The sequence below is a fragment of the Marmota monax genome, unplaced genomic scaffold, assembly GCF_021218885.2.
Source record: "Marmota monax isolate L192 unplaced genomic scaffold, Marmota_monax_Labrador192_F-V1.1 WCK01_AAM20220418_F8-fsc00125, whole genome shotgun sequence".
NCBI classification, from domain to species: Eukaryota; Metazoa; Chordata; class Mammalia; order Rodentia; family Sciuridae; genus Marmota; species Marmota monax.
In genome coordinates, this window is record NW_026695235.1 from 10,346,850 (window position 1) to 10,368,335 (window position 21,486).

Here is a 21,486-nt window from a genome sequence, read left to right on the forward strand (position 1 = left end):
AGTCAGCACAACACACTGATTCCAGGCCAAGTGTCCCCTGTGTTTGACCCTAAGGCTGTGAGTTAAGGCGGGGCTCCAGCGTGATCTGGGCTTCCTCCAACGGAGAATTTCACACAGGGGTTCCCAGACAAGCAGCTTCCCTGACAGAAGTTTCAGATTATTTAGGATATTTTTAATATTTTCATATTCATAATGCCATATCTGGGAGATAGGTCTAAACACAAAATTCATTTACGTTTCATATGCATCTTATACATATAAAAGGTAATTTTATAGAATATAAAAATCGTTGATGTGGGGGGACTTGCAGCATCTCATTATTTCTCCTCCAAGTTGGGCAGTTTCTTCCTGTGCTTTATCTCCCTCCCATCTAAGGGCCTTGACATCACCCTGAATTTCTGCCAAATGATGCTTGCGTTTCCCACCATGCGTTGAAGCTCTTCACCATCTCCTCCTGCTGCCTTCCAAAGGTCCGCAGCATCATGGTTTGCCCCGGCAGGAGGGAAACAGGCATCTTGGGTTTTAGATCTACTTCTGACCACTTTTCTGAGGTCCTCAGCTTTACTTTTCTAATAATCTCTGCTTCTAAAGTCTTAACAAAGGAATCAAGTCTGGAATATTTATTTTGGACTTTTTCAGTCTCAAAAATGATAGATCTCAGCCTTTTTATGGTAGCTTCCAAATTAGTACATTATTTTGTTGGCAAATGAGTAAACTTCTCCTTGTTGGCAGTATCTATCAAAACGTTTTTGTCTTTCTCTAGTTTCTCTGCTAGTTGGTCAATTTTGCTCAGTCCTTTACAAAGATGCTCATCGTGGCTGGTTAACTGTCCACTTGACTACTCAGACCTCCTTAACTAGCATCTTCTTCCTAGCCCTGGTTGGTTTGTTGGAGATCTTCCACCTGTAATTCAGTGCAGGGATCAGTCGATCTGGGCTTCTCACTTCTTGTTCGAAATGGGACGGGAGCTTTCTCTGGACAGCTGGGCCTGGGAATGGGAATGTCCAGTCCTTGCCCTGGACTTGGCTTTAATCGTCGGCCAGTGTGGGTCCCTGGGGCCTCCCTTTTACTCTGCTTCTGTGGCTGACTAACCAGGCCTCACACACCTGAGCAGGTGGAGACCGTCATCACTCAGGTCACTGTGCTCCAGCGGCCCGGAGCTGCTCTGTGTCTGAGGGAGTTGTGTGTCGGGGTTACCGCACCCCGGGAGAGCAGGTTCCTGCCTGGAGGTGTGAGCCTCTTGGGTGGGAAAATAAAGTCTGAAGTAATCAGTAAGGAATAAAAGACAGAAGTTAGATTAAAAGGAGGGCGTCTGATGGGTCTCCCGGCCCTGAGAGGAGCTGGAACTGAACACTGGTCAAGGCCCCAGTCCTTATTTAAGGAAGTACATCAAGCTTCCAGTGTGGCCGGGACCCCGGGTAAGCGGGTTGTTTGGAGGGTGGCAGGTTCCGCCATCTCCAGGCAGCTGTGTTTGATCCTAGGGCTGGGAGTTGAGGCGGGGCACCAGCGTGACCTGGGCTTCCTCCAAGGGGGAATTTCACACAGGGGTTCCCAGACAAGCAGCTCCCCTGCCTTATGTGGGCTCAAACGAACCCATCATTTAAACACGGCTGCTGATAGTTGTGCTCATCTCTGCCCTGCTCAGCGATGTCTGTACCTCCAGGGTCCTCTCAGAGGACGAGCTTAGGTTCTTATTTTCAAATGCTTAGGAAACCATTCACCTTTATTCCCAAAGCACAGAATCAGATGTCAACAGAATGGTGACTGAAATAGCCCTAGTTTGATGACCCGTTTATCAAAATGAGTAGACTTTCACAGAACAGAAAAAAAGATATTTGAAAACAAATTAGTTCAGACCTGCTTAATTTAAGTTCTCCTGTCTCCTTACCTCAAAAATAGAGGCTTTTGCTCCCTAGTTATCTGATAGGGATCATTAAGCATTTTTATTTTATATATATATATATATTTTTTTTTTCACTTTTTGTGGGGCTGAGGGCTGAACCCTGGGCCCTGTGCATGTTAGACAAGAGCTCTACCACCGAGCTACACCCCTCGTCATTAAGGATTTTATTTTTTAAGAAACATTCAGTCTTCCTAAGGAGAAAGCTCAGGGAGATCTGTGAGCTCAGTCGCTCTCAGCTGTCACCTCTTCCAACAGCTCTCCCCACGCTGTCCCTCCTTGTGAGGCAGGCCCACGTCCCCAGAAGGCGGCCCAGGATCCAGAGAGGGAGAGGTCCACTGAGCGTCCTGGGGATAAAACCTTCCTCTGTGCCCCCTCGCCCAGGCTGGCTTTCTCTTTTCTCATCTTTTGTCTCTCTTCTCCTTCCCCTGGATATTTTCTTCTGACCTATCTTCCAGTTCATTAATTCTCTCTCCAGATGTTTTCAGTGTGCTGTAAAAAAATGCCCCCTGCATTTTTAATTTGTTATTATATTTTTTGGTTTAGAATCATTTTTTCCAAAGCTGCTGTCATTTTCCACTATTTCCAGCTTTCCACTGAAAATTTTTAAATCTTTATTTATTTTTATGTGGTGCTAAGGATCGAACCCCATTACCTCACAGGTATGAGGCAAGTGCTCTACTGCTGAGCCACAACCCCAGCCCTCCACTGAAATTTTAAAATGCTCTTTTATATCCTTGAATGCCATAAGCATCGCTGTTGTAGAGACTGTGTCTGATAATTCTTTCATTTGTAGCCTCGTGTGTCCCGATTGCCTGTTCTTTGCTAGTTCTAATTTGCGATGTGGTGTCTCCTTGTACTTCTGGTTATCGTGGATGGAATGACAAGACTGTATTTGGAAGACTGCTTAGGAATCATTTGAGGCTGGAAGGAGGTTGCAATGGTTTTCTTTTATTTCAGCCAGGTGCCAGGAGGTACTAACAACCTGGGGTCACCTGCATACAACATCAGTGGTAGATATCTTTAGAGCCACGGTCCACGTGAGGATAAGTTCTCTCCCTCCTTACTCTGAGGGCATGGCCCACTGTGTTCCCCACCCAAAGTTCAGGCATTATGAAGGTCCTGACCTTGGCAGGCACTAGACCTCTGCTCTTGACCTCCTGCCTATGAGGAGGACAAAAGTGCTGCTTAGCTCCTTGGCCTCCATCAGCAGATGCCCCAGGACCGAGGCAGCTGCAGGAGGGCCGTGCTTCTCTGGAGTCCCACCTCCTCCTAACCTCCGTCTTAGGCTCAGGACTTGTCAGGGCTCCGACTCCTTTAAACACATTCCTCTGCGCGACTTCAGCAGCTTGGCACTTGTTATCACGGGATCCTGGGTCCGGCTTACCTGTGAGAAGAGGGATCACTTAGAGCCCTGGAGAACGAAGACTCGGTGTCACCGGCTCTTCTTTTCATCAGTGTGGTCCTCCAAGTCTTTGCCAAGCCAAGCTCCCTACTTCAGAGATGTGTATCTCAAGTTACAATCCACAGCCATTGGCTTTAAGAGACCCCAGGACCAAAGCGCTAATTCCACCTCACACGGCAACTCGCCCAGCTCTTCCTCCCGGCCATGGGGAGGACGAATTCACACATTGCAAAGTCGCAGAGGGTCAAGCTGTGGGATGGGCCCCGGGCTGGGCTGCAGGGAACCAGCCCGCTGTCAGGCTCTGCCTGTTACCACGCGTCCTCTTGTGCCCCAGGGTCTAAAAATCATGGATTCTGCAGCCTTGAGGATAAAACGTGGGATGGGAAATGAGGCCCAGGGAGGACCCAGGGGACCCCAGGCCCACGTCCCCAGAAGGCAGCCCAGGATCCAGAGAGGGAGATGTCCACTGAGCGTCCTGGGGATAAAACCTAGCAGTTCCTCTGTCACTCCTCAGGTATCCAGAGGACCTCGGTTCACCAGGTCAGGGTGATTTCCATCCCTTGGCCTCAGATCTTGGTGTCCCCAAGCCCCAAGGAAGTAGGCCTTGGTCTGGGAACCCAGACCCTCCCCCCAGGCTGGAGCCTCTGAAGGCAGGTGCTGAAGGGTGGAGGGGGTCAGCGAGGCCTGGGCAGTTCCTCCAAGGAGGACCACAACTGGGGCGGGAACTGGGGCCCAGACAGGGGTGGGGACAGGCCCCTGTGACCAGAAGCTGCTCACCCTGGGGAAGGTGCCAGGCGGGCAAGGCAGATGGAGGGGTCCTGGTCCCTCTGGGAGATGCTGCGAGGCCACCTGCAGAGCCTTCCCCACCCTGCCCCTGGCCCACGGGGAGGCAGGTTGAGCAGGCTGATTTGACTGACCAAGGCTGCCCTAGTCCTGCAGGCCAGGTGCCTGGCAGCTCTCACCACCGGCCTGGGCAACCTGCTTGAGTCCCCAGGTGTCCCTCAGGACCCCTGCCCTCCACCTCACCACAGTGGGACAGAAGACCCAGGCCCCTCAGGGCTGCACTCTCCTGGCCAGGGGTGGGGTTGAGGCAGGTGGTGGGCGCACGGGCACCTGGGAAGGCTGGTCGGCCCATCCCGGGGTGGGGGAGCTGCTCTCTGCAGGGGTGAGGGGAGCCAGAGGCTGGGTAGGCCCATTCCAGAAGCCCCGAGTCCAGGAGGCCCCCGAGGGCCCCATTTCCCTTTTGCTGGGTCTCCACCCCACAGAGCTAGTGCAACCCAGGCTCTGGGAACCGCACGCTGGGGTGGGGGATTTCAACTCCAGCACGTAGCCATCTCCTTTTGCTAAGGGGCTGTACTTCCCACCAGGGGCCCAGTCTTGAGGTGGCAGCAACCCTGGGGTCAGCGGGGGACACACTCCTGAGCCAGTACACAGGCGACGGGCGCTGAGCCTGGGATTCTGCCCACCCGCAGGTCCTGGTGGGAGTCGAGGCCCTGGCCCCTGCTGGAGCTGGGCTCTGCACTGGGCAGCCGGGGCTGAGACCACGGGGTTCCCTGCCCGTGCTCGGGAGCTCTGGGCCAGGCCCACCGTCACCAGCACAGAGAGGGCATCCTCCATCTTTGTCTTATGTGGCTTTGAACCCATCAACTGCCTGAGATCCAGGCCCGGTAAGGGACGCTGGGTCCAGAATGCGCAGCCACAGGGACACAGTCGTCCCACTGACGGGGCATGGGCAGACAGGAGTCGGTCCTTGTGAAGCCCACCCCAGGGGCCAGCAGTGTGGGGCCTGTGGGTGGCCCTGGGAGGGGCTGAGGGTTCCCGCGGGAGGCACCCTCATCCCCGGAACCTCCTGACTAGAGACGCCGCCTGTGACACCCGCAGCTCCCCAAGGTCAAAGCTCTCCTCACATTCCCTGCAAGAGGAGTTTGGCTGTAAGTCCATCTTTGGTAAGACTCGGGAAAGTCCTCCTCATACCAGACCTCCTGCCTTTAGACACTCACTTCATCCCGGGTGAGACTCTGGTTTCCTCAATTACCTGCCAGGGCGACAATACCTCCGCCCCCATATCCTAACAGAAGCCCAGTTATGTCCAGTCAGGTAACACGCCCAGTAAAAATAAATCTATCAGACTCCTTTGAAGCCAGGGGCGGCCTCATAACGCTTCTGACAAATAAAACTTAGCCAGAGATCTGCTGTAGCCTCTGGGGAAGCTTCTACTTCCCTGAAACACGCCCCACCTTCTTGATCTCATTCTTTCTTCCTCCTTGAACCACAGAAGGAATGTCTGGGGCTGCAACAGCCATTTTGTGATCACAAAGCAATGATCCAGGGGAAGGAGGTGAACATGAGGTTTGGTGAAGATGGAAGCTAAAAAGATCCAGGGTCCCCGGCGGCATTATTGGTACTTCCCCAACCCTGCGAGGTCTACAGGCTTCATTGTGTGAGACAGACATTATTAAGCCTGGGTCCACAGGGTTTGTCAAATTTGCAGGTGAATGATCACAGATCTCAGGGAGGCTCTAAGATCTGGGGGGCTTTGGGAGGTGATCAGAATAGACCCAGGTGCTCTAGGAGCCTTCTGGTCTGTCCCTGGTGGTGCTGCTGATAAGTACAGATGAGGTGACCAGTGACAAGCCTCCAGACAAGTGCAGTGCAGGGTGACATGCACCCCAGGGCCTGATCTCCTGCAGTCTGAGTGGGGCCATCTCGGAGTTGTGGGTGGCACAGAGGCACTGTCTCTGCTTCTCTGGGCCTGTTTGGTTTGCTTCTTTGTTTTCATTAAGTTCTCTTGATGATCTAACCTTCTCCCCTCCCAGCTCAGGGGACAGGACTGCGGCAGATGGAGGAGGTAGTGAGAGGGTAGCTCACGGGGACCTTCCGACTCTAGCCAGGGTTGTGAGGTCGCTCATGAAATAGCACCCTCTACAGAGGAGGACTTTGTTTATCTCGCTGCTTCACAAGAATGTGCTCAGGTATATCTGGCATTCACCCTGAACCCGAATGTTTACATGCAGGCAAGTGGGGCCTGCCTGGGTCTGCTGGCTGGGTCAGGTGCCACCTCGCTCGGGGAAGAATGCCGTCCTTCTGGGGCACTGAGGAGGAGAGGGCTACCGAGGACACACCCGTGAGGCCCTTGACCCTGCTCCTGTGCCTCCGTCTCTGGACCTGGCTCTGCAAACACTCAGTCTGTGTGGCTGCATGCCAGGCGTGTCTGGGCAGCTCGCACTGTGCACCCAGAGCTCCGACCAACGGGAGTGTGCAGCGCCCCCTGCAGGCTGCCTGGGACACGGCCTCCCAGTGGCTGAGCCGGGGCATGTGGGCGCCCCGCCTTTACCCCTTTGCCTGTAGCTCACCCGCGTGCCCAAGCCCAGCAGAGGGGAGTCCTGGCCTCCCTCTTCCTTTCCAACTTAGCCCCATTGCTGGTACCAGTGCAGCAGACCCCGGGGTGAGCCAAACCTCAGGGCTGAGCCTGCCAGCAAGCCTGGCTGGGGTCACCGAGGTGCTCCAACCGCCCCCAAGGGACTCGCTGTTAGCTTTGATGGGGAAGCTAAGCTTTGCTCTCTGTAGGCATCTTGATTAGCATGGGGGCTGTCCCGCCACTCAGGCCACCAGCTCTGCTCACCAAGGCACGACGCAACACACACTGTGCAAGCACACCTCACACACACAACACACACATATACACACACACACAAAGAAAAAAAAACCTGATCATTAATATTTGATGAACTAAAAGAAGATCTAAGGAATGAATAAAGAGAGAAAATACAGAAGATGAAAGATCATTTTAATAAATAAATTGGCATATTAAAAAGAAACCAGTCAGAACTCCTGGAAAAGAAAGACACAATTAATCCAATTAGAAATTCACTTGAAAGCATCACCAACAATTTAGATTGCATAGAAAATAGAACTTTAGGCCTTAAAGACAGATATATAAACTTGAATACTCAGTAAGTGATAAAATAAATAAATAAAATTTAAAAAACCATGATCAGAATATACAAGACCTCTGGGACAGCATTCAGAGAACAAACTTGAGAGTCACTTGGACAGAAGAGAACAGGAGATACAGGCTAAAGACATTAAGAAACTCTTCAGTGAGACAATAGCAGAAAAATTTCCTTGCCTTAGAAATGAGATGGACCATCACATACAGGATGCATATAGAATAGCAAATAGACAAGATCAAAAAGAATCACTCCAAGATACCTCATAATAAAAACGCCTAATATAGAAAATAAATAAGTGTTAAAAGCTGCAAAAGAAAAAATATCAGGTCACTTTTAGAGTCAAGCCAATAAGGCTCCATTCTGACTTCTTAACTCAGACCCTGAAATCAAGGAGATATTCCAAGCTCCAAAAGAAAACATTTATCAGCCAAGATTGCTCTATCCAGCAAGGCTCTCTTTCAAAATCAGTGGAGAAACAAGAATGTTCCGTATCAGGATAAACTAAAAAAATTCATGAGCACGAAATCAGCATAGCATACAATATTCGAAGATATGCTGCATACAGAACCCCCCCCCAAATCCCAAAGCCCTCAGAAAGATGAAGATCATTAGGACAGCAACCAAATAAATGAAAACCAAAACAGAAGTAAGTACAACCAATGAACTGAAATGGCAGGAAACAACAAACATCTCTGCACAACAACACTGACTGTAAATGGTCTCAATTCCTCAATTAAAAGACATAGATTAGCAGAATGGATTAAAAGCAAGATATCCAATTATATGCTTTTGCAAGAGACTCATAGGCAAAGATACTCCACAGGCTGAAAGTAAAAGGATGGGGGTAAAAAATTGTGAAAATGGAGTCCAAAAACAAGCAGGAGTAGCTACTATTATTTCTGACAAAGCAGATTTCAAGCAAAAGCTCATCAGAAGAGACAAGAAGGCCACTACATAGTGGGAAAGGGAACAATCCTACAAGAAGATATGATAGTAAATATATACGCCCCCAAATGTCAGGGTACCTAACTACATAAAATAATACTTCTTGACATTAAATCCCAGTTAACTCCAATACAACAATGCAGAGTGGTTTCAACACACTCTTATCACCAATAAACATGCCGTTCAAACATAAATTAATAAAGATATTCCGACCTAAATAATACTATAAGTCAAATGGATCTAAGACATACTTACAGAATATTACACCCCAAAGCTGCTGAATTTACTTCCTTCTCAGCAGCTTATACAACATTTTCCAAAATAAGGTTGGTTCAATAAATGCAAATCAACTAATGTAATTCACCATATAAATAGAGTTAAGGACAAGAATCATATGATCATCTCAACAGATGCAGAAAAGACCTTTGATAAAATCCAACACCCGTCCATGTTAAAAACATTGGAGAGGGGCTGGGGATGTGGCTCAAGCGGTAGCGCGCTCACCTGGCATGCGTGCGGCCCGGGTTCGATCCTCAGCACCACATACAGGGATGTCGTGTCCACTGAAAACTAAAAAATAAATATTAAAAATTCTCTCTCTCCCTCTCTCTCTCTCTCTCTCTCTCTCAAAAAAAAAAACATTGGAGAAACTAGGGATAGAAGAAATTGATCTCAAACATTATAAATATATGACAAACCTAAAGCCAACATTATACTTAATGAAGACGACATTTTCTCTAAAATCAGGAATAAGACAAGGATATATACTCTCATCAGTCCTGTGCAATATAGTTCTTGAACCCATATCCACAGCAAGAGAAGGAAATGAAAGGGATAAACATAGGAAAAGAAGTTAAATTACCTGTTTGCTTATGACATGATTCTATGTCTAGAAGACCCCAAAAATTCTACCAGAAGTCTTCTAGAGCTGATAAACAAGGTCAGGAAAATAGCAGGATACAACATCCACATACATAAATCAACAGATTTCCTATACTCCAATAGTGGTTCTGCTGAGAAAGAAATCAGGAAAACCATCCTGTTTAAAATAACTTCAAAAACCAAAATATAACAAAACACTTGAGAATTGATTTAACCAAGGAGGTGAAAGATCTCTATGATTAAAATTATAGGACACTGAAGAAGAAAATTGAAGAAGACCTTGGAAGGTGGAAAGAGCCCTCATGTTCTTAAAGAGGCAAAATCAATATTGTCAGAACGGTCATACTATCAGAAGTGTCATACAGATTCAATACAATCCCCATCAAAATCCTAATACATTCTTCCCAAAACTGGGGGAAAAAACCCAGATCTAAAATTAATTTGGAAGATAAATGACCCAGAAAAGCCAAAACCATCCTGAGCAATAAGAGCAACACAGGAGGTATCACAGTACCTGATGTAAAATTATACTACAGTGCCATAGTGACAAAAACTGCGTGATATGGCATCAAAATAGACGTGAAGACCAATGAAATAGAATAGAAGACACAGAGACAAACCCACAAACTTAAGGCCATCTGATACTTGACAAAGGTGCCAAAAATATTTGGCAGAGAAAAGCTAGCCTTTTCAACAAATGGTGCTGGGAAAACTGGATATCCATATGCAGAAGAATGAACTAGACTCTAACTCTCACCTGCAAAAAAGTCAAGTCAAAGTGTATTAAAGACCTAGGAACTAGACCAGAAACTTCCCAACTACCAGAAAAAAAAAACACAGAGTCAACCTCAGACAGATGCAGGCACTGACTTCCTCAGGAGGGCCACGAAAGTTCAAGAAATAAAACCAAGAATCAATAAGTGGGATGTCATCAAGTTGAAAAGCTTCTGCACAACAAAGGAAATGATCAAGGGCATGAAGAGAGCCTATGGGACGGCAGAAAGCCTTTGCCAGCTGATTCCCCAACTGGGGATTGATACCCACGATATGTGAGGAACGCAGAGAGCTTAACACCAGAAGACAAAGACCAAAACAGATGACCCCATCAATAAGTGGACAAAAGAACTTAACAGAAAGAAAAAAAGGCAACAGATACATATATAAAAAAAGCTCAACATCGTTAGCAATCAGGAAAATGTAAATTGAACTATACTAAGGTTTCATGTAACTCTAGTCAGAATGGCATTTTAAAAAGTACAAATAATAATAAGTGCTGATGAGAATGTGGGGGAAAAGGTACACTCATACCTTGTTTTGGGAACTGTAAATCAACACAAACATGCTGGAAAATATTACGGGGATTCCTCAAAAACTAGGAATGGGAAACACCATATGACCCAGCTATCCCATTCCTTGGTATTTATCCAAAATAACTAACATCATCATACTATAGATGATGAGATAGAGCCACTTCCATGTTTATAGCAGCACAATTTACAACAGTGAAGTTATAGAACCAGCCCAGGTGTCCCTCAATAGATGAATGGATCAAGAAATTATATATATATATATATATATATATATATATATATACACACACACACACACACACACACACACACACACACACATACACAATGGAGTTTTACTCATTCATAAAAAGAATGAAATTATTGCATTTGCTGGTGAATGAACAGACCTGGAGAACATCATGCTAAGTGAAATAAGCCAGACTCAGAACAATCAAGGTGGGGGTGGGGGGGAGTCAGACATCTCAAAGATACAGTGAAGGAGAAGAAGGAAATCAAGAGGGAGAGGAGGGTAGGAAGAGGAGGAAATGTGACGAATTTAACCCAATCACATTAGGAACATATGTAAACCTAGCACAGTGAATTCCAGCTGTGTGTACAGGTGTGAAACAGCAAGCAAAATTAAATAAGTGAACGGGTGAAAGGCAGATGGGTAAAGTAGAGGAGGCAGGAGGGGAGCAAAAGGTGGGGGGCACCCGGGACTGGAGTGGGGTAAACCACATTCCATGCATGGATGACTTTGTCAAAATGAACCCAACCATTATGTAGAAAATGCTTTAATTTTTTAAAAAAGAGACTGAAATACTGTTTCCACCTGTTTAGCTGGGTTGACACAAAGCAAGAAGCCTGGTGACATGCTAGCTGGAAAACCTGTACAGGGCAGGCATTCCCCCGCCACTTGTGGGAAGGATCACATGCTCACCCAGCACCCAGAGAGACAGCAAGTAACACAACAAGCTCTGGATGCACCCCAAAGCCGTCCTGGCAAAATCACCAGGTGATACCTACCCATGACGTCCACTCAGCACAGCTTCATTCGTCTCGTTCACGGGCAGAGCTGCCCATCAACCAATGAACTGGCTGATAAGGCCACGAGGAAGCCGAGGAAGGTCCCCATGTCCCACCAGAGCTGTCTTCAGGACACACCGTCAAGTGGAGAATGCAGAGCACAGACCAGTGGGTGGATTGTAAGAAAGAGGAACAACAAACACAGATACACACACACACACACACACACACATGCACGCACACACACACACACATACTTTGGGTTATGTGTGTCTTTTTCAAAGCATGGAAGGATAAAGCAGAACTTACTAGGTCTATGGCCCACGAGGAGCAGGGACACAGGTGAGGGGCCTGGGCTGGGCACACTCTGTGAATGGGTGGTGAAGGGAGTTACTGCACACAGACCCCCTGGGGCTAGACAACTGTGCTGCAGGCCAGGCCCTGGTGTGCTGGGGCCGGCTCCAGCTGCCTCGTGCCAGGGGCAAGTTGATTGTTCAGTATCCAGGTGCTTGTCAAGAAGTTGGTGGTTGATGCTGGAGTTCAGGGGCTTCCCTCCAGGACTCCCCCAGACTCCCTGCCACACAAGGGTCCAGACTTTTCCCCGGGTGACTGACCACTCCCCTGCCTCATCCAGAGGTCTTTCTCCCTCCCTCCCTCCCTCCCTCCCTCCCTCCGTCCCTTCTTTTTTCTTGACAGATTTCTGGTAGTGTACAAGTGATATGCTAGCAAATTAGATTTAGTACAAAGTACAATTTTTTTGTTCATCTTATAAAAGATCTTGACTTTCTTTCCATGGCCACACACAGCTCCACCTCGCTCCTGGCATTTCTAAGCAATCTCAGGGAAAGACAAGGCTGTGCACAAACTTCCAGAAACTATTAAGGTTTCAGAAGTAGCAATGGAAACTATTCAGCAATAAAATCCACATACCTCTACATTCAACAGTGTGAGTGACGCTGACAAATGAAATGGTGGGCACCGGAGGTTTGATAAAATAGTCCCATTGGCTGACCATTTACATAAGATTTGCAATCGATAAAATTGGCCTAGAATACTATTATAGAGATGCACAAAAGTAATCCCATTCCTCTGTTAATGGTATCCTCCACAATCTGCAGTGTTCCTGGCTCCTTGCTGTAAATGTAGGAAGGACACTACAACCAGAACAGGGCAGGAGCCATGTCTGTCAGGCCACCTGCGGCACTCCCCGCATAGCCACACACCTGGGGATGTCAAAGACGGACAGCACAGGGCTCAGTTGAAACTGACACCTCGAATCCTGAAACACCCTCAGGAGGCCCTGTCAAAATGAGAGTCGAGGGGCAGGAGCTAAATGCTTGGCTACCTCCAGCTCAGAGTGGGTCCAGGGCTCCACGGACCAGTGGTCATGACCTGGGTCTCTGAACGTACATTGGCATGGACATCCCTGGAGCCAGGCACTGGGACCCCTTGGCCTCGTGGTGAACACACAGGGCCCAGCATCTCCTGTAAAGTGTTCTTGCCCCAGGATTGACCCTGCTCATGAACCTTCATTTCAGCCGATCTGCAGATCTCCTCTCATGTCACAGAAACTAGAGACAGTGAGGGGATATTTTACACAACACGAAAGACAGATACAGAGGGCAGGCAGCTCCCCAGGACAAATAACTCCATTTCTTCAATAGATAAATAGAAATGGAGGACAGATTTGCCACATATTGAAAGGGACTTAAGACACATCAGCCACATGCTTCGTGATGCTCACTTGGACCCTGATTTAAATAAATCAGTAATTTAACCATCACTTTTATAGAAGCAGAATCAGTTGAGTGGGTATTGTCCACACATGAACTCCACCTCATTCTTTTAGATGCCTGTGTAGTATTTCATTTTACAGATACTCTGAAGTAATACCATTCTTCTCTGAATGATTCTCCTATGTCTCCTTTTGTTGCTGTTATGAACAATGTGATCATGAACACCCTTGTTTGTGTATCTTAGAGCAAACAGTTCTGTTGGCCGGTTCCTAGGAGAAGGAGAGAAGGGCACTGGAGATTGACTGGCCCAGGGCCGCATGATCAGTAAATAGCAGAGCTGGCTGTCCAGCCCTTTCCTGTGTCCTGGAAGGCTGGCGGCAGTTTCTGTCTCCTGCCCCACATCCTGCCCTGGGGGTCTTAGGGGGTGCAACACACTGACCTCAGATGCCTCAGGACTGCTGTGCAGCACCCGCCTCACTACCTTCACCGCCAACAGTTGACAACTGCAGTCACCAGTCACGGAGCCCAGGCATCGCAGCCCTTCCTAGGGTGGAGTGCTATTTCTCAAGCTGAGATCCTGTAATCGAGGGAGCCCACTCTCCCTTGGCATATGAATTGTCCCCTATAGTAATGAGTTGACAGCTGAATGACAAGCCAGAGGACATGGCAGAATTTCTCTCTGGGGACTGTACTTGGTAATACATACCCGGCCACACCCAGGACGTCACTGTTGGGTCCACTGAATTAGAAGACTCTGGAGAAGAGAGGACAATGATGCCACTTGAGTGGGTGGCCCCGAGAGAGGCTCCCTTGTCCCGCCTCCTTCCCAGGGGTAATGGGACAGACCTGAAACAGAAGGCTGCTTTTTGGTATCTCCCCTAACCTGTTCTGTCCATCTCAGGTGAAGGAGCTGTCGCCTAGCAACTGGAGTTGGGTCATGACGTCCTTGGAATATTCTGTTCCCACCTGGTGACACCAAATGCTGGTTGATTATTAGCACAAAGACAGGGAGGTGGCAACCACTTTAGAGGAAAACAAGCCACATGGGACAGAGGGGCTTCGAGGGTGGCTTTGGGAAGGGGGTTTTTCTGTCCTCAGAAAGAAACTCCTTCCTCAACCCACAGGATTCCTTGGTATTAAGAGAACGCTTTGAAATACGAGCCCTGCCACTTAATTTCCAGTCTGTGAAACTGCAGTGCAAACTGTGTACGGGCCCGCCTCCCTGCACGTTTGGAGTCTGTAGACTTTGCAAGTGTTTTAAGCAACTGCCAAAAAGTGTCACATAAGTAACTATGATGTAGCACTAATGGCCTCTCTGTGTCCTTCTCTTGAGAATGTGTTAATAATTCACGCTTAACTAAGAGCCACTGTTGACACAGCAGCAGAAGGACTTTTCAAAGAGCCATTTCTGCACCAGGTAAATAATCCTAGATAAGCTTCTGCTCCCCCTGAGACTCGGTGTCTTGGAGCCAGGAGGGCGTGCTCTCGGGGAACTGAGCTGGATCCTCCTCTCCCACAGCCAACTCGGGAAATACGAGCAAAACACTTGTCACACAAAACAGATTTGAGGTGCTATTTGAGAGCTTGTGGATCTGGAAAAGAGAGCGCTGTCTTGCCCAGCCCTACAGGACAAAGGGCCAGGGTCCATCAGCCCTGCAGGTTGAGACCCCGTAAACAGCGAGGGAAAGACGTCGCCACGTCCCACTCCTAGAGGGTGTGGTGGGGTGCACGGCAGGCCTGGGGGCCTTTGGTGAAATCATGGCCATGTTCTAGGTATAACTTCACCGGATGCTTCTTTCACATATAAGCCTTGTTAGTGACAGACCTGTCAGCAAAATGAATGGCGACAGTGGCAGTGACAGGGGAGAGAAAGCAGTGTCTTTGCTCACTCATCACAGGGCCACGGCTGCTCTTCCATAACAGATGACAGCTGACAAGAGAAGGGCATATTTATTTAACCAGAGCCTTATTTATTCAACATGACCAGGAGCCTAGGAAATGAAGACCCAAAGACCCAAGAGAAACCGCATTTTATGCTCTTGTTTTCCCTTGGTGCTGGGGATTGAACCCAGGGGTGCTCAACCACTGAGCCACATCCCAGCCCTTTTTATTTTGTATTTTGAGACAGGGTCTCACTAAGTTGCTGAGGTCGGCCTTGAACTTGCAATCCTCCTGCTTCAGCCTCCAGAGTTGCTGGGATTACAGGCACGTGCTTCTGCTCCTGGTTCCTGTTGGGGTTGATGACAAATACCATTCAGAGGCACCCCTGGACAAGGAGGGGATGACCTGTAGGGCTAGGCAGGGAGCTGGACAAGGCTGTGTGTTCAGACTCCCTGCTTCTGTGTTCTTCCGGGTACACAGCAGGAATCGGCCACCTGCAGGTCTGTGGGAGAAGGTCAGAGAGTGGCCTTCTGTCACAGTTTTGATCCCAAAGCCTGAGTCCCTTTTCTCTCTTGGAATTAGGAAACAAGACCCAGCATGGACTGAGCAGCAAAGCAGGCTTCCATCCTTGGCCAAGGGTAGAAATGGGAAAGAAACTCTAAAATTGGCTTCCCACCCCTTGGGGGGAGGTTATGGACACAGGACAAAGGAAGTGGGGGAGGAACTGTCGCGTCTTCTGTTTCCTGAAGTCAGAGGTGTCTGGTCTCCCTGGCAGGGGCTCAGACCCAGCGCTTCCAGCCAGCCACCCTGCAGAGGGATTCCTGACCTTCAGGCAGTGTCCTCAAAGCAAGGCAGATTAGGGCCCAGTAGAGCTGAGCCAGGCCTCCGGGCAGGGCAAGAGCAGGCCGGGAGACCCCTCCTGCTTCTGCTGTTCTCTCACCTGACTTCAGTTTAAAACAGGAGGTACCGAGGTGCTGCATGTGGGTATCATGTTCTGATCCCCAGCACAATTCTCCGATGTCCTTGACATCATTTGAATGAGAATGTGCCATTTAAGATGGTCTCCTGTACTGCGGGGACAAGCAACTCTGAGGAAGAAGGAATTCAAGGAATTTGGAGTTGAGATTCCAACCATGATGGTATGAAATCTCCCCAACACCGCAAAGCCCCAGGCAGAAAAGGTCCTGCCCTTGGCATCGCACCACAGCCCACGTCTGTTCCCCCAAAGGTGGTTCTGATCCTCTCCCAGACAGTCTGAGACATTTGGAAGGTGTGGACTTTGACCTTCCAGGTCCAAGGTAGAAGGAGGGGGTCTGTGAGAGAACTGCACAGACCAGGTGGCTGGAGACCACAGAGTGCATTTAGCATCCCAGCCAGGGCATGAGTGGCCTGCTGTGCCGCACACGCCCCTGTGATGTGCTGCTCGCCACAGGCCCAAAGCAGGGGCCACCAGCCATGGACGGACACCGCTAAAACCGTGATCCAGAATGAAGCTTTCCTGTGCATTGTAGCTGACCTGCTCCTAGATAACCCACCCAGATCCAAGAAGCCTTCATGCTGTAATAACGTGGACCACAGCAGGTGGGCCAGACAGAAAATCTGCAGAGTTCATGCTATCAGGGATACTCCATTGATAACTAACCCACTCCCAGGATAACCAACCTACTTTCTCAATAACTAAGCCAATTCCAAGATAACTAACCCATGCCCAGGATAACTAACCCACTCCTATGATAACTAACCCTTCCCATGATAACTAACTTACTCCCTCAATAACTAGCTCACTCCCATGATAGCTAACCTACTCCCACATAACTAACACATCCTCAAGTAACTAATCCACTCCTATAACTTACTCCCCAAATAACTAACCTTCTACCAAGATAACTAAACCACGTCCAGGATAACTAACCTACTCCCATGATAACTAACCTACTCCATCAATAACTAACCCACTCTCACAACCAGTAATGTACTCCCACAATAACTAATCCACTCCCATAACCTAACCTACTCCCTCAATAACTAACTCATGCCCATGATAACTAACCTACTCCCATGATAACTAACCTACTCCTATGATAACTAACCTACTCCCATGATAACTAATCCACTCCTAGGATCACGAACATTCTTCCATCGTTATTAACCCACTTCCAAACAACCAACCCGCTTCCGTGACAACACTCCTTGGTAATGCCATTAATCGCCTCTTGAAAGGACCCCTCTCCACGCTGTCCAATGCCAGCCAAGGCTCAGCGGGCAGTGGGGGAAGTCACAGCACAGCCAGAGGGTCTCTGCAGGTCCCAGAGGAGCACAGAGTTGCTGGCACTTTGTCACACTGCTGGCCTCCAGAGGCGGGAGAGGACACATCTCTGTGATTGCAGCCACTGTGTGACATGGGTCTGCAGTGCCCCAGAGCCCTTGTGCTGAGGGCTCGGTCCCCAACTTGACACTGTTGGGAGGTGGCAGGACCTTTAAGGGGTCCTCAGGGGACAGGCCCTGGGGACACGCCCTTGATGTTGGGACCCCGGCCTCTCTCTTTTCACATCCCAGCCAAGACATGAGTGGCATGGCTGTGCCACACCCACGCCACCTGTTCCGGTGAGGAAGGCTGAAGAGCCAGGCCACCATCTGTGGTGGTCGGTGAGAGGACAGCTTCATTCTGGCTCACGGTTTTGGAGGTGTGCGTCCATGGCTGGTGGCCCTGCCGTGGGCCTGTGGCGAGCAGCACACCATGGAGCGTGGGTGAGGGCCGAGTGGACACAGCCCGCCCGAGGGCCTCCCACAGCCACACTGTCTGGCCTTCACATCCTGTGTGGGTCCCTCTGCGACAGAGGCTGGACCCCCTGACTTGTTCCCAAGGACAGCAACACAGCAGAGCCAAGGGAGGCCTCTGCCCACTGGGACAGGCCTGCAGGCCCGACTGCCACCTCGCAGACTCTCCTGGGGCTTCTCAGCCTGCACACACTGATGAAGGCAGGCGTGGCCAGGAGCAGAGGGGCCCTGAGGAAGAAGGTACAGCGAGCTGGACGGCCCTGACCTACGGGAGCTGTGGGACCTAAGCCTGTGGAGCCGCTCCGAACGGGTTGATTTGTCATGCTCCACAGCCCAGGGCACAGCCTGCCCCTCGGTGCCAGCCAAGCAGGCGCCAGCCCACAGCATGCGTCCTTGGCTTGACACCCTCCCGCCACATGCAGGCTCTTAGGCGAACCCGGAGCTGGCCCTTCTCTCCAGGAGCACATCCCTGCTGGGTCCCAGGACCCCGAGCCACACCCAGTGTCCGACCTGGGACCTGGCAGACACAGACGGGGTGGGGGTGGGGCTCAGCTGGGTGCAATGGCAGGCTGGACCCGTGTTCCTGAGACACGTCAGGCCAGGCAGCTCACAAGCAGCTCCAAGCCCCCGCTCCCCAGGGCCCACTCCAGCTGCAGCCAGGGTCCCTCTGAATGACCAGTGGCAGCTCTGCAGTGGTCAGTTACTCTGAACCTCACCCTACTGAGTGAGATGCACAGCCACAGCAAGGTCACTGTCCTCCCACCCCCGCCCAGTGGGAGAATGTCTAGAATGAGCACAGGCCCCTCCTGGCTTCTCCCTGCCCTGTCCACCCGAAGACAGCTGCTGTGGTACGTGTTCAAACCAGCTCCGGGGACAGGGGACGGGACCTCAGGCCAGGGGGCACAGGACTGGTGTCTGGGCCAGCGGGTGTTAGGCCAGGCAAGCCCTCCAGGGACCCCGTGGAGTCACCGCGTACTTGAAAACAAATGTCCTGGTCGATCCCAGTGCCGCCCCTGCCTACTCACGTAGGCATCTTGGCAAAGTCCCTGCAGCTCCCGGCAGGACTCTTGCAGATACACAGAGAGCACAGCTACCCAGGGGCCCTCCACGCAGCTTCCCGCAGGAGCAAGCCCTACCTGAAGCAGAGAACGTCCAGATCTCATCCCGGGCACCTTGGCCTGCGTTGCCTCCTAGACCATCAAAGTATCTTCCACGACTTCTGCTTCATCCCTAAAGGCTTGGAACCTTGTCAGTATGTCACCTAGACTCTCCATGTCTCCATGTCTGCCTCAAAAGAGAAAGAACACAACACTTCAGCCCGCAGGATAGGTGCTTGTAAGAGGTCCAATTTGAAAACTGTGTTGGCTTTCCATAGGCAGCCCCAGATGCTGCCCCAGGCTCTCCAATAGGATAGTCCCAGCTCTGTCACCACTGGCTGTGTGATCTCAGGAAGCTCACTCAACCTCTCTGTCTCCTCTCCTCCCACAGGAACTGGAGATAACCCTGACATCTGTTCAGGGCACTGCACTGGCCAGGTGCAGTGCTAGACAGGTGTGCTGGGTCCTCTGTTTCTCGCCCCTCCACCACCCCTCTTCTATGCCTACTGCATCCTTCGTCTCCCTCACCTGGTCCCAGACTCACGCGTTTCTCTGCTGCCTTTATTTTACCTTTTCTGACCTTCTTCTCTCCGTATTCTCTCTCCCTCTTTTTCATTCTATTTCTGATCCCAATGACCCCAGGGTTGGTGACGGACAGGGAAAGGTTTCATGTGGCTGTGACGTCTGGGCCAGGAGTGCACCTGCACAGAGGGGGCAGCGAGGCGGGGCTCCTGGGGGCCGCAGAGGTGCACAGGGCGGGGACAGACCCTCCACCAAGCTGGGAGGCATCAGGGATGCTAAGTGCTGCCCACGCTCCTGCTGCAGAACGCAGTGGGGCACTGCTGAAGGGGCACTTCAGCCACTCGGAACCATGACATCCTGCACCATGCCCGCCAGCCAAGGGCACAAGCTGGGGCACTCACAGTGTGCAGGGGACCTGAGCACCAGCTCTCCCCTAGAGCTGCTCACCTGGACAGAGCCTGCAAACACTGCCACCAAGACCATGGGGTGGCAGGAGGGGGCCATCACCACTGTGCTGTCCTGTGAAAACATAGGACCCCTGTCTTGGGCTTCACATGACATGTGCCACCCTCCAGAAGACACACAAGGGTCAGGTGTGGTGGCACACCCCTGTAATCCCAGTGACTCGGGAGGGTGAGCCCAGAGGATCGCAGGTTGGAGGCCACTCCGTGAGTCCTCAGCACCTTTAACAAAATTCAACAGAATAAAGGGGCTGGGACGTGGCTCAGTGGTAAAGCACCCCGGGGTCCAATCTCCAGTACCAATAAAGAAGAAAAGCAGACCTGCCGGCTGTCAGGAGGTCTTTCCCCAGCCCAGGGCACAGGTATTGATTTTATCCCAGGGACCTGGGGGCAGTTGGTAGAGGGACTGGCCAGCCCCGAGGGGATACTGTGTGGAGGGGAGTGGCGGTGACGCCTGAGAGCCAGGTGAGAACAGAGAGAGAGGACGCATGGTCCCTGGATGCTGGCCCTCCAAGCCCTCCCCGTTGCTCCCCCAAATGCAATCCGTGCCCCCCCCGGAACGGCAGCCCAGGCTGGGGTTTGCCTGAGTGGACTCCCCGCCCGTGGCCCACCTGGCTCTTCACTCCAGGACTCCCTGCCCAGGGGCTCCAGTGTCCTCCGGAGTCCTCCCTCCGTCTCTCCCTCCTTGGTCCTGACTTCTGGGGGGGAACCTCTAGACCCCTTAGACCACAGCAGGAGTGGCCACACGACTTGGCAGTCCCAACATGACGGGGACGCGTGGGTCCCAGGTCCAAAAAGTAATGACTTTCTGGATGGTGACAGCCATGTGTCAGCGCGGCAGGGACACTGCGCCACTGCCCGAGTCCTGGCCTGTGGGGCCCGCCCTGGGGCTCCTCCCTGCACAGACGAAGCTGAGGCGGGGGCTTGGGACCTGGGGTGCCCCTGAATGCATAGAACAAGCTGTGCCTGTTAGTTCCAGAGACGCTGCCCCACCCTGGGGCGGAGGCCAGGAGCAGGCGGACTGGAAGGGATCCCAGAGGTAACCCTACTCACCTCAGGAACCCGGAGGCCAAGGAGAGGAACAGGCGTAGCCGTCCTTCCTGAGCCCGCCTTGTGTTGCCACCTAGCCGCAGCCCAGGCCGAGTGCCTGGGAGCCCATCTTACAAGGGGACACCAGCGGAGACCCTGCCTAAGGCTGACTCCAGGGTGTGTCCCCCCCTTGTCCCCCAGGCCTGGGGACCGCCAGGAACTCCAGCCCCTTCTCCTGACACCCAGCTCAGCCCCTCCCCAGCATGGTTGCCTCCCTAGCCCCCGGCAGCTGCCCTCCCCAGTTTGAGATCAAGTGCTTCAGTGCCCCAGAGGGCAGTGGGCTGGGACAGAGCTGGGGGCTGGGACTGTGGGGGATTCTGGGCTAAAGCCACCACGTAGTGGGTTGGGCCAATCCCAAGCAGAGACCCTGACCCACCCACCCACACATCCGCAGGACCTGGGAGGGCTGCTCTTGCCAGAGGTCCGGACTGAGCCTGCTGATGTCACGGAGCCTCCGGGCTTGGAAGGCTGGCAGGGGTTAAAAGATCCTCACCTGAAGGCTGCCTGGGCTGTGCCTGC

General features: G+C 51.1%; 1 long non-coding RNA gene across 1 annotated transcript; it reads right to left on the minus strand.

The window, feature by feature from the left end:
• Positions 1 to 2,620: 2,620 nt before the first annotated feature.
• On the minus strand, positions 2,621 to 20,712 carry LOC124089187 (uncharacterized). The gene is made up of 6 exons (XR_009226236.1): positions 20,490 to 20,712; positions 19,865 to 20,100; positions 18,935 to 19,082; positions 13,986 to 16,108; positions 13,846 to 13,893; positions 2,621 to 3,287 (listed from the first exon to the last, which is right to left on the minus strand). It is a non-coding gene; the product is annotated as an uncharacterized LOC124089187 (long non-coding RNA).
• Between the last annotated feature and the right edge of the window lie 774 nt (positions 20,713 to 21,486).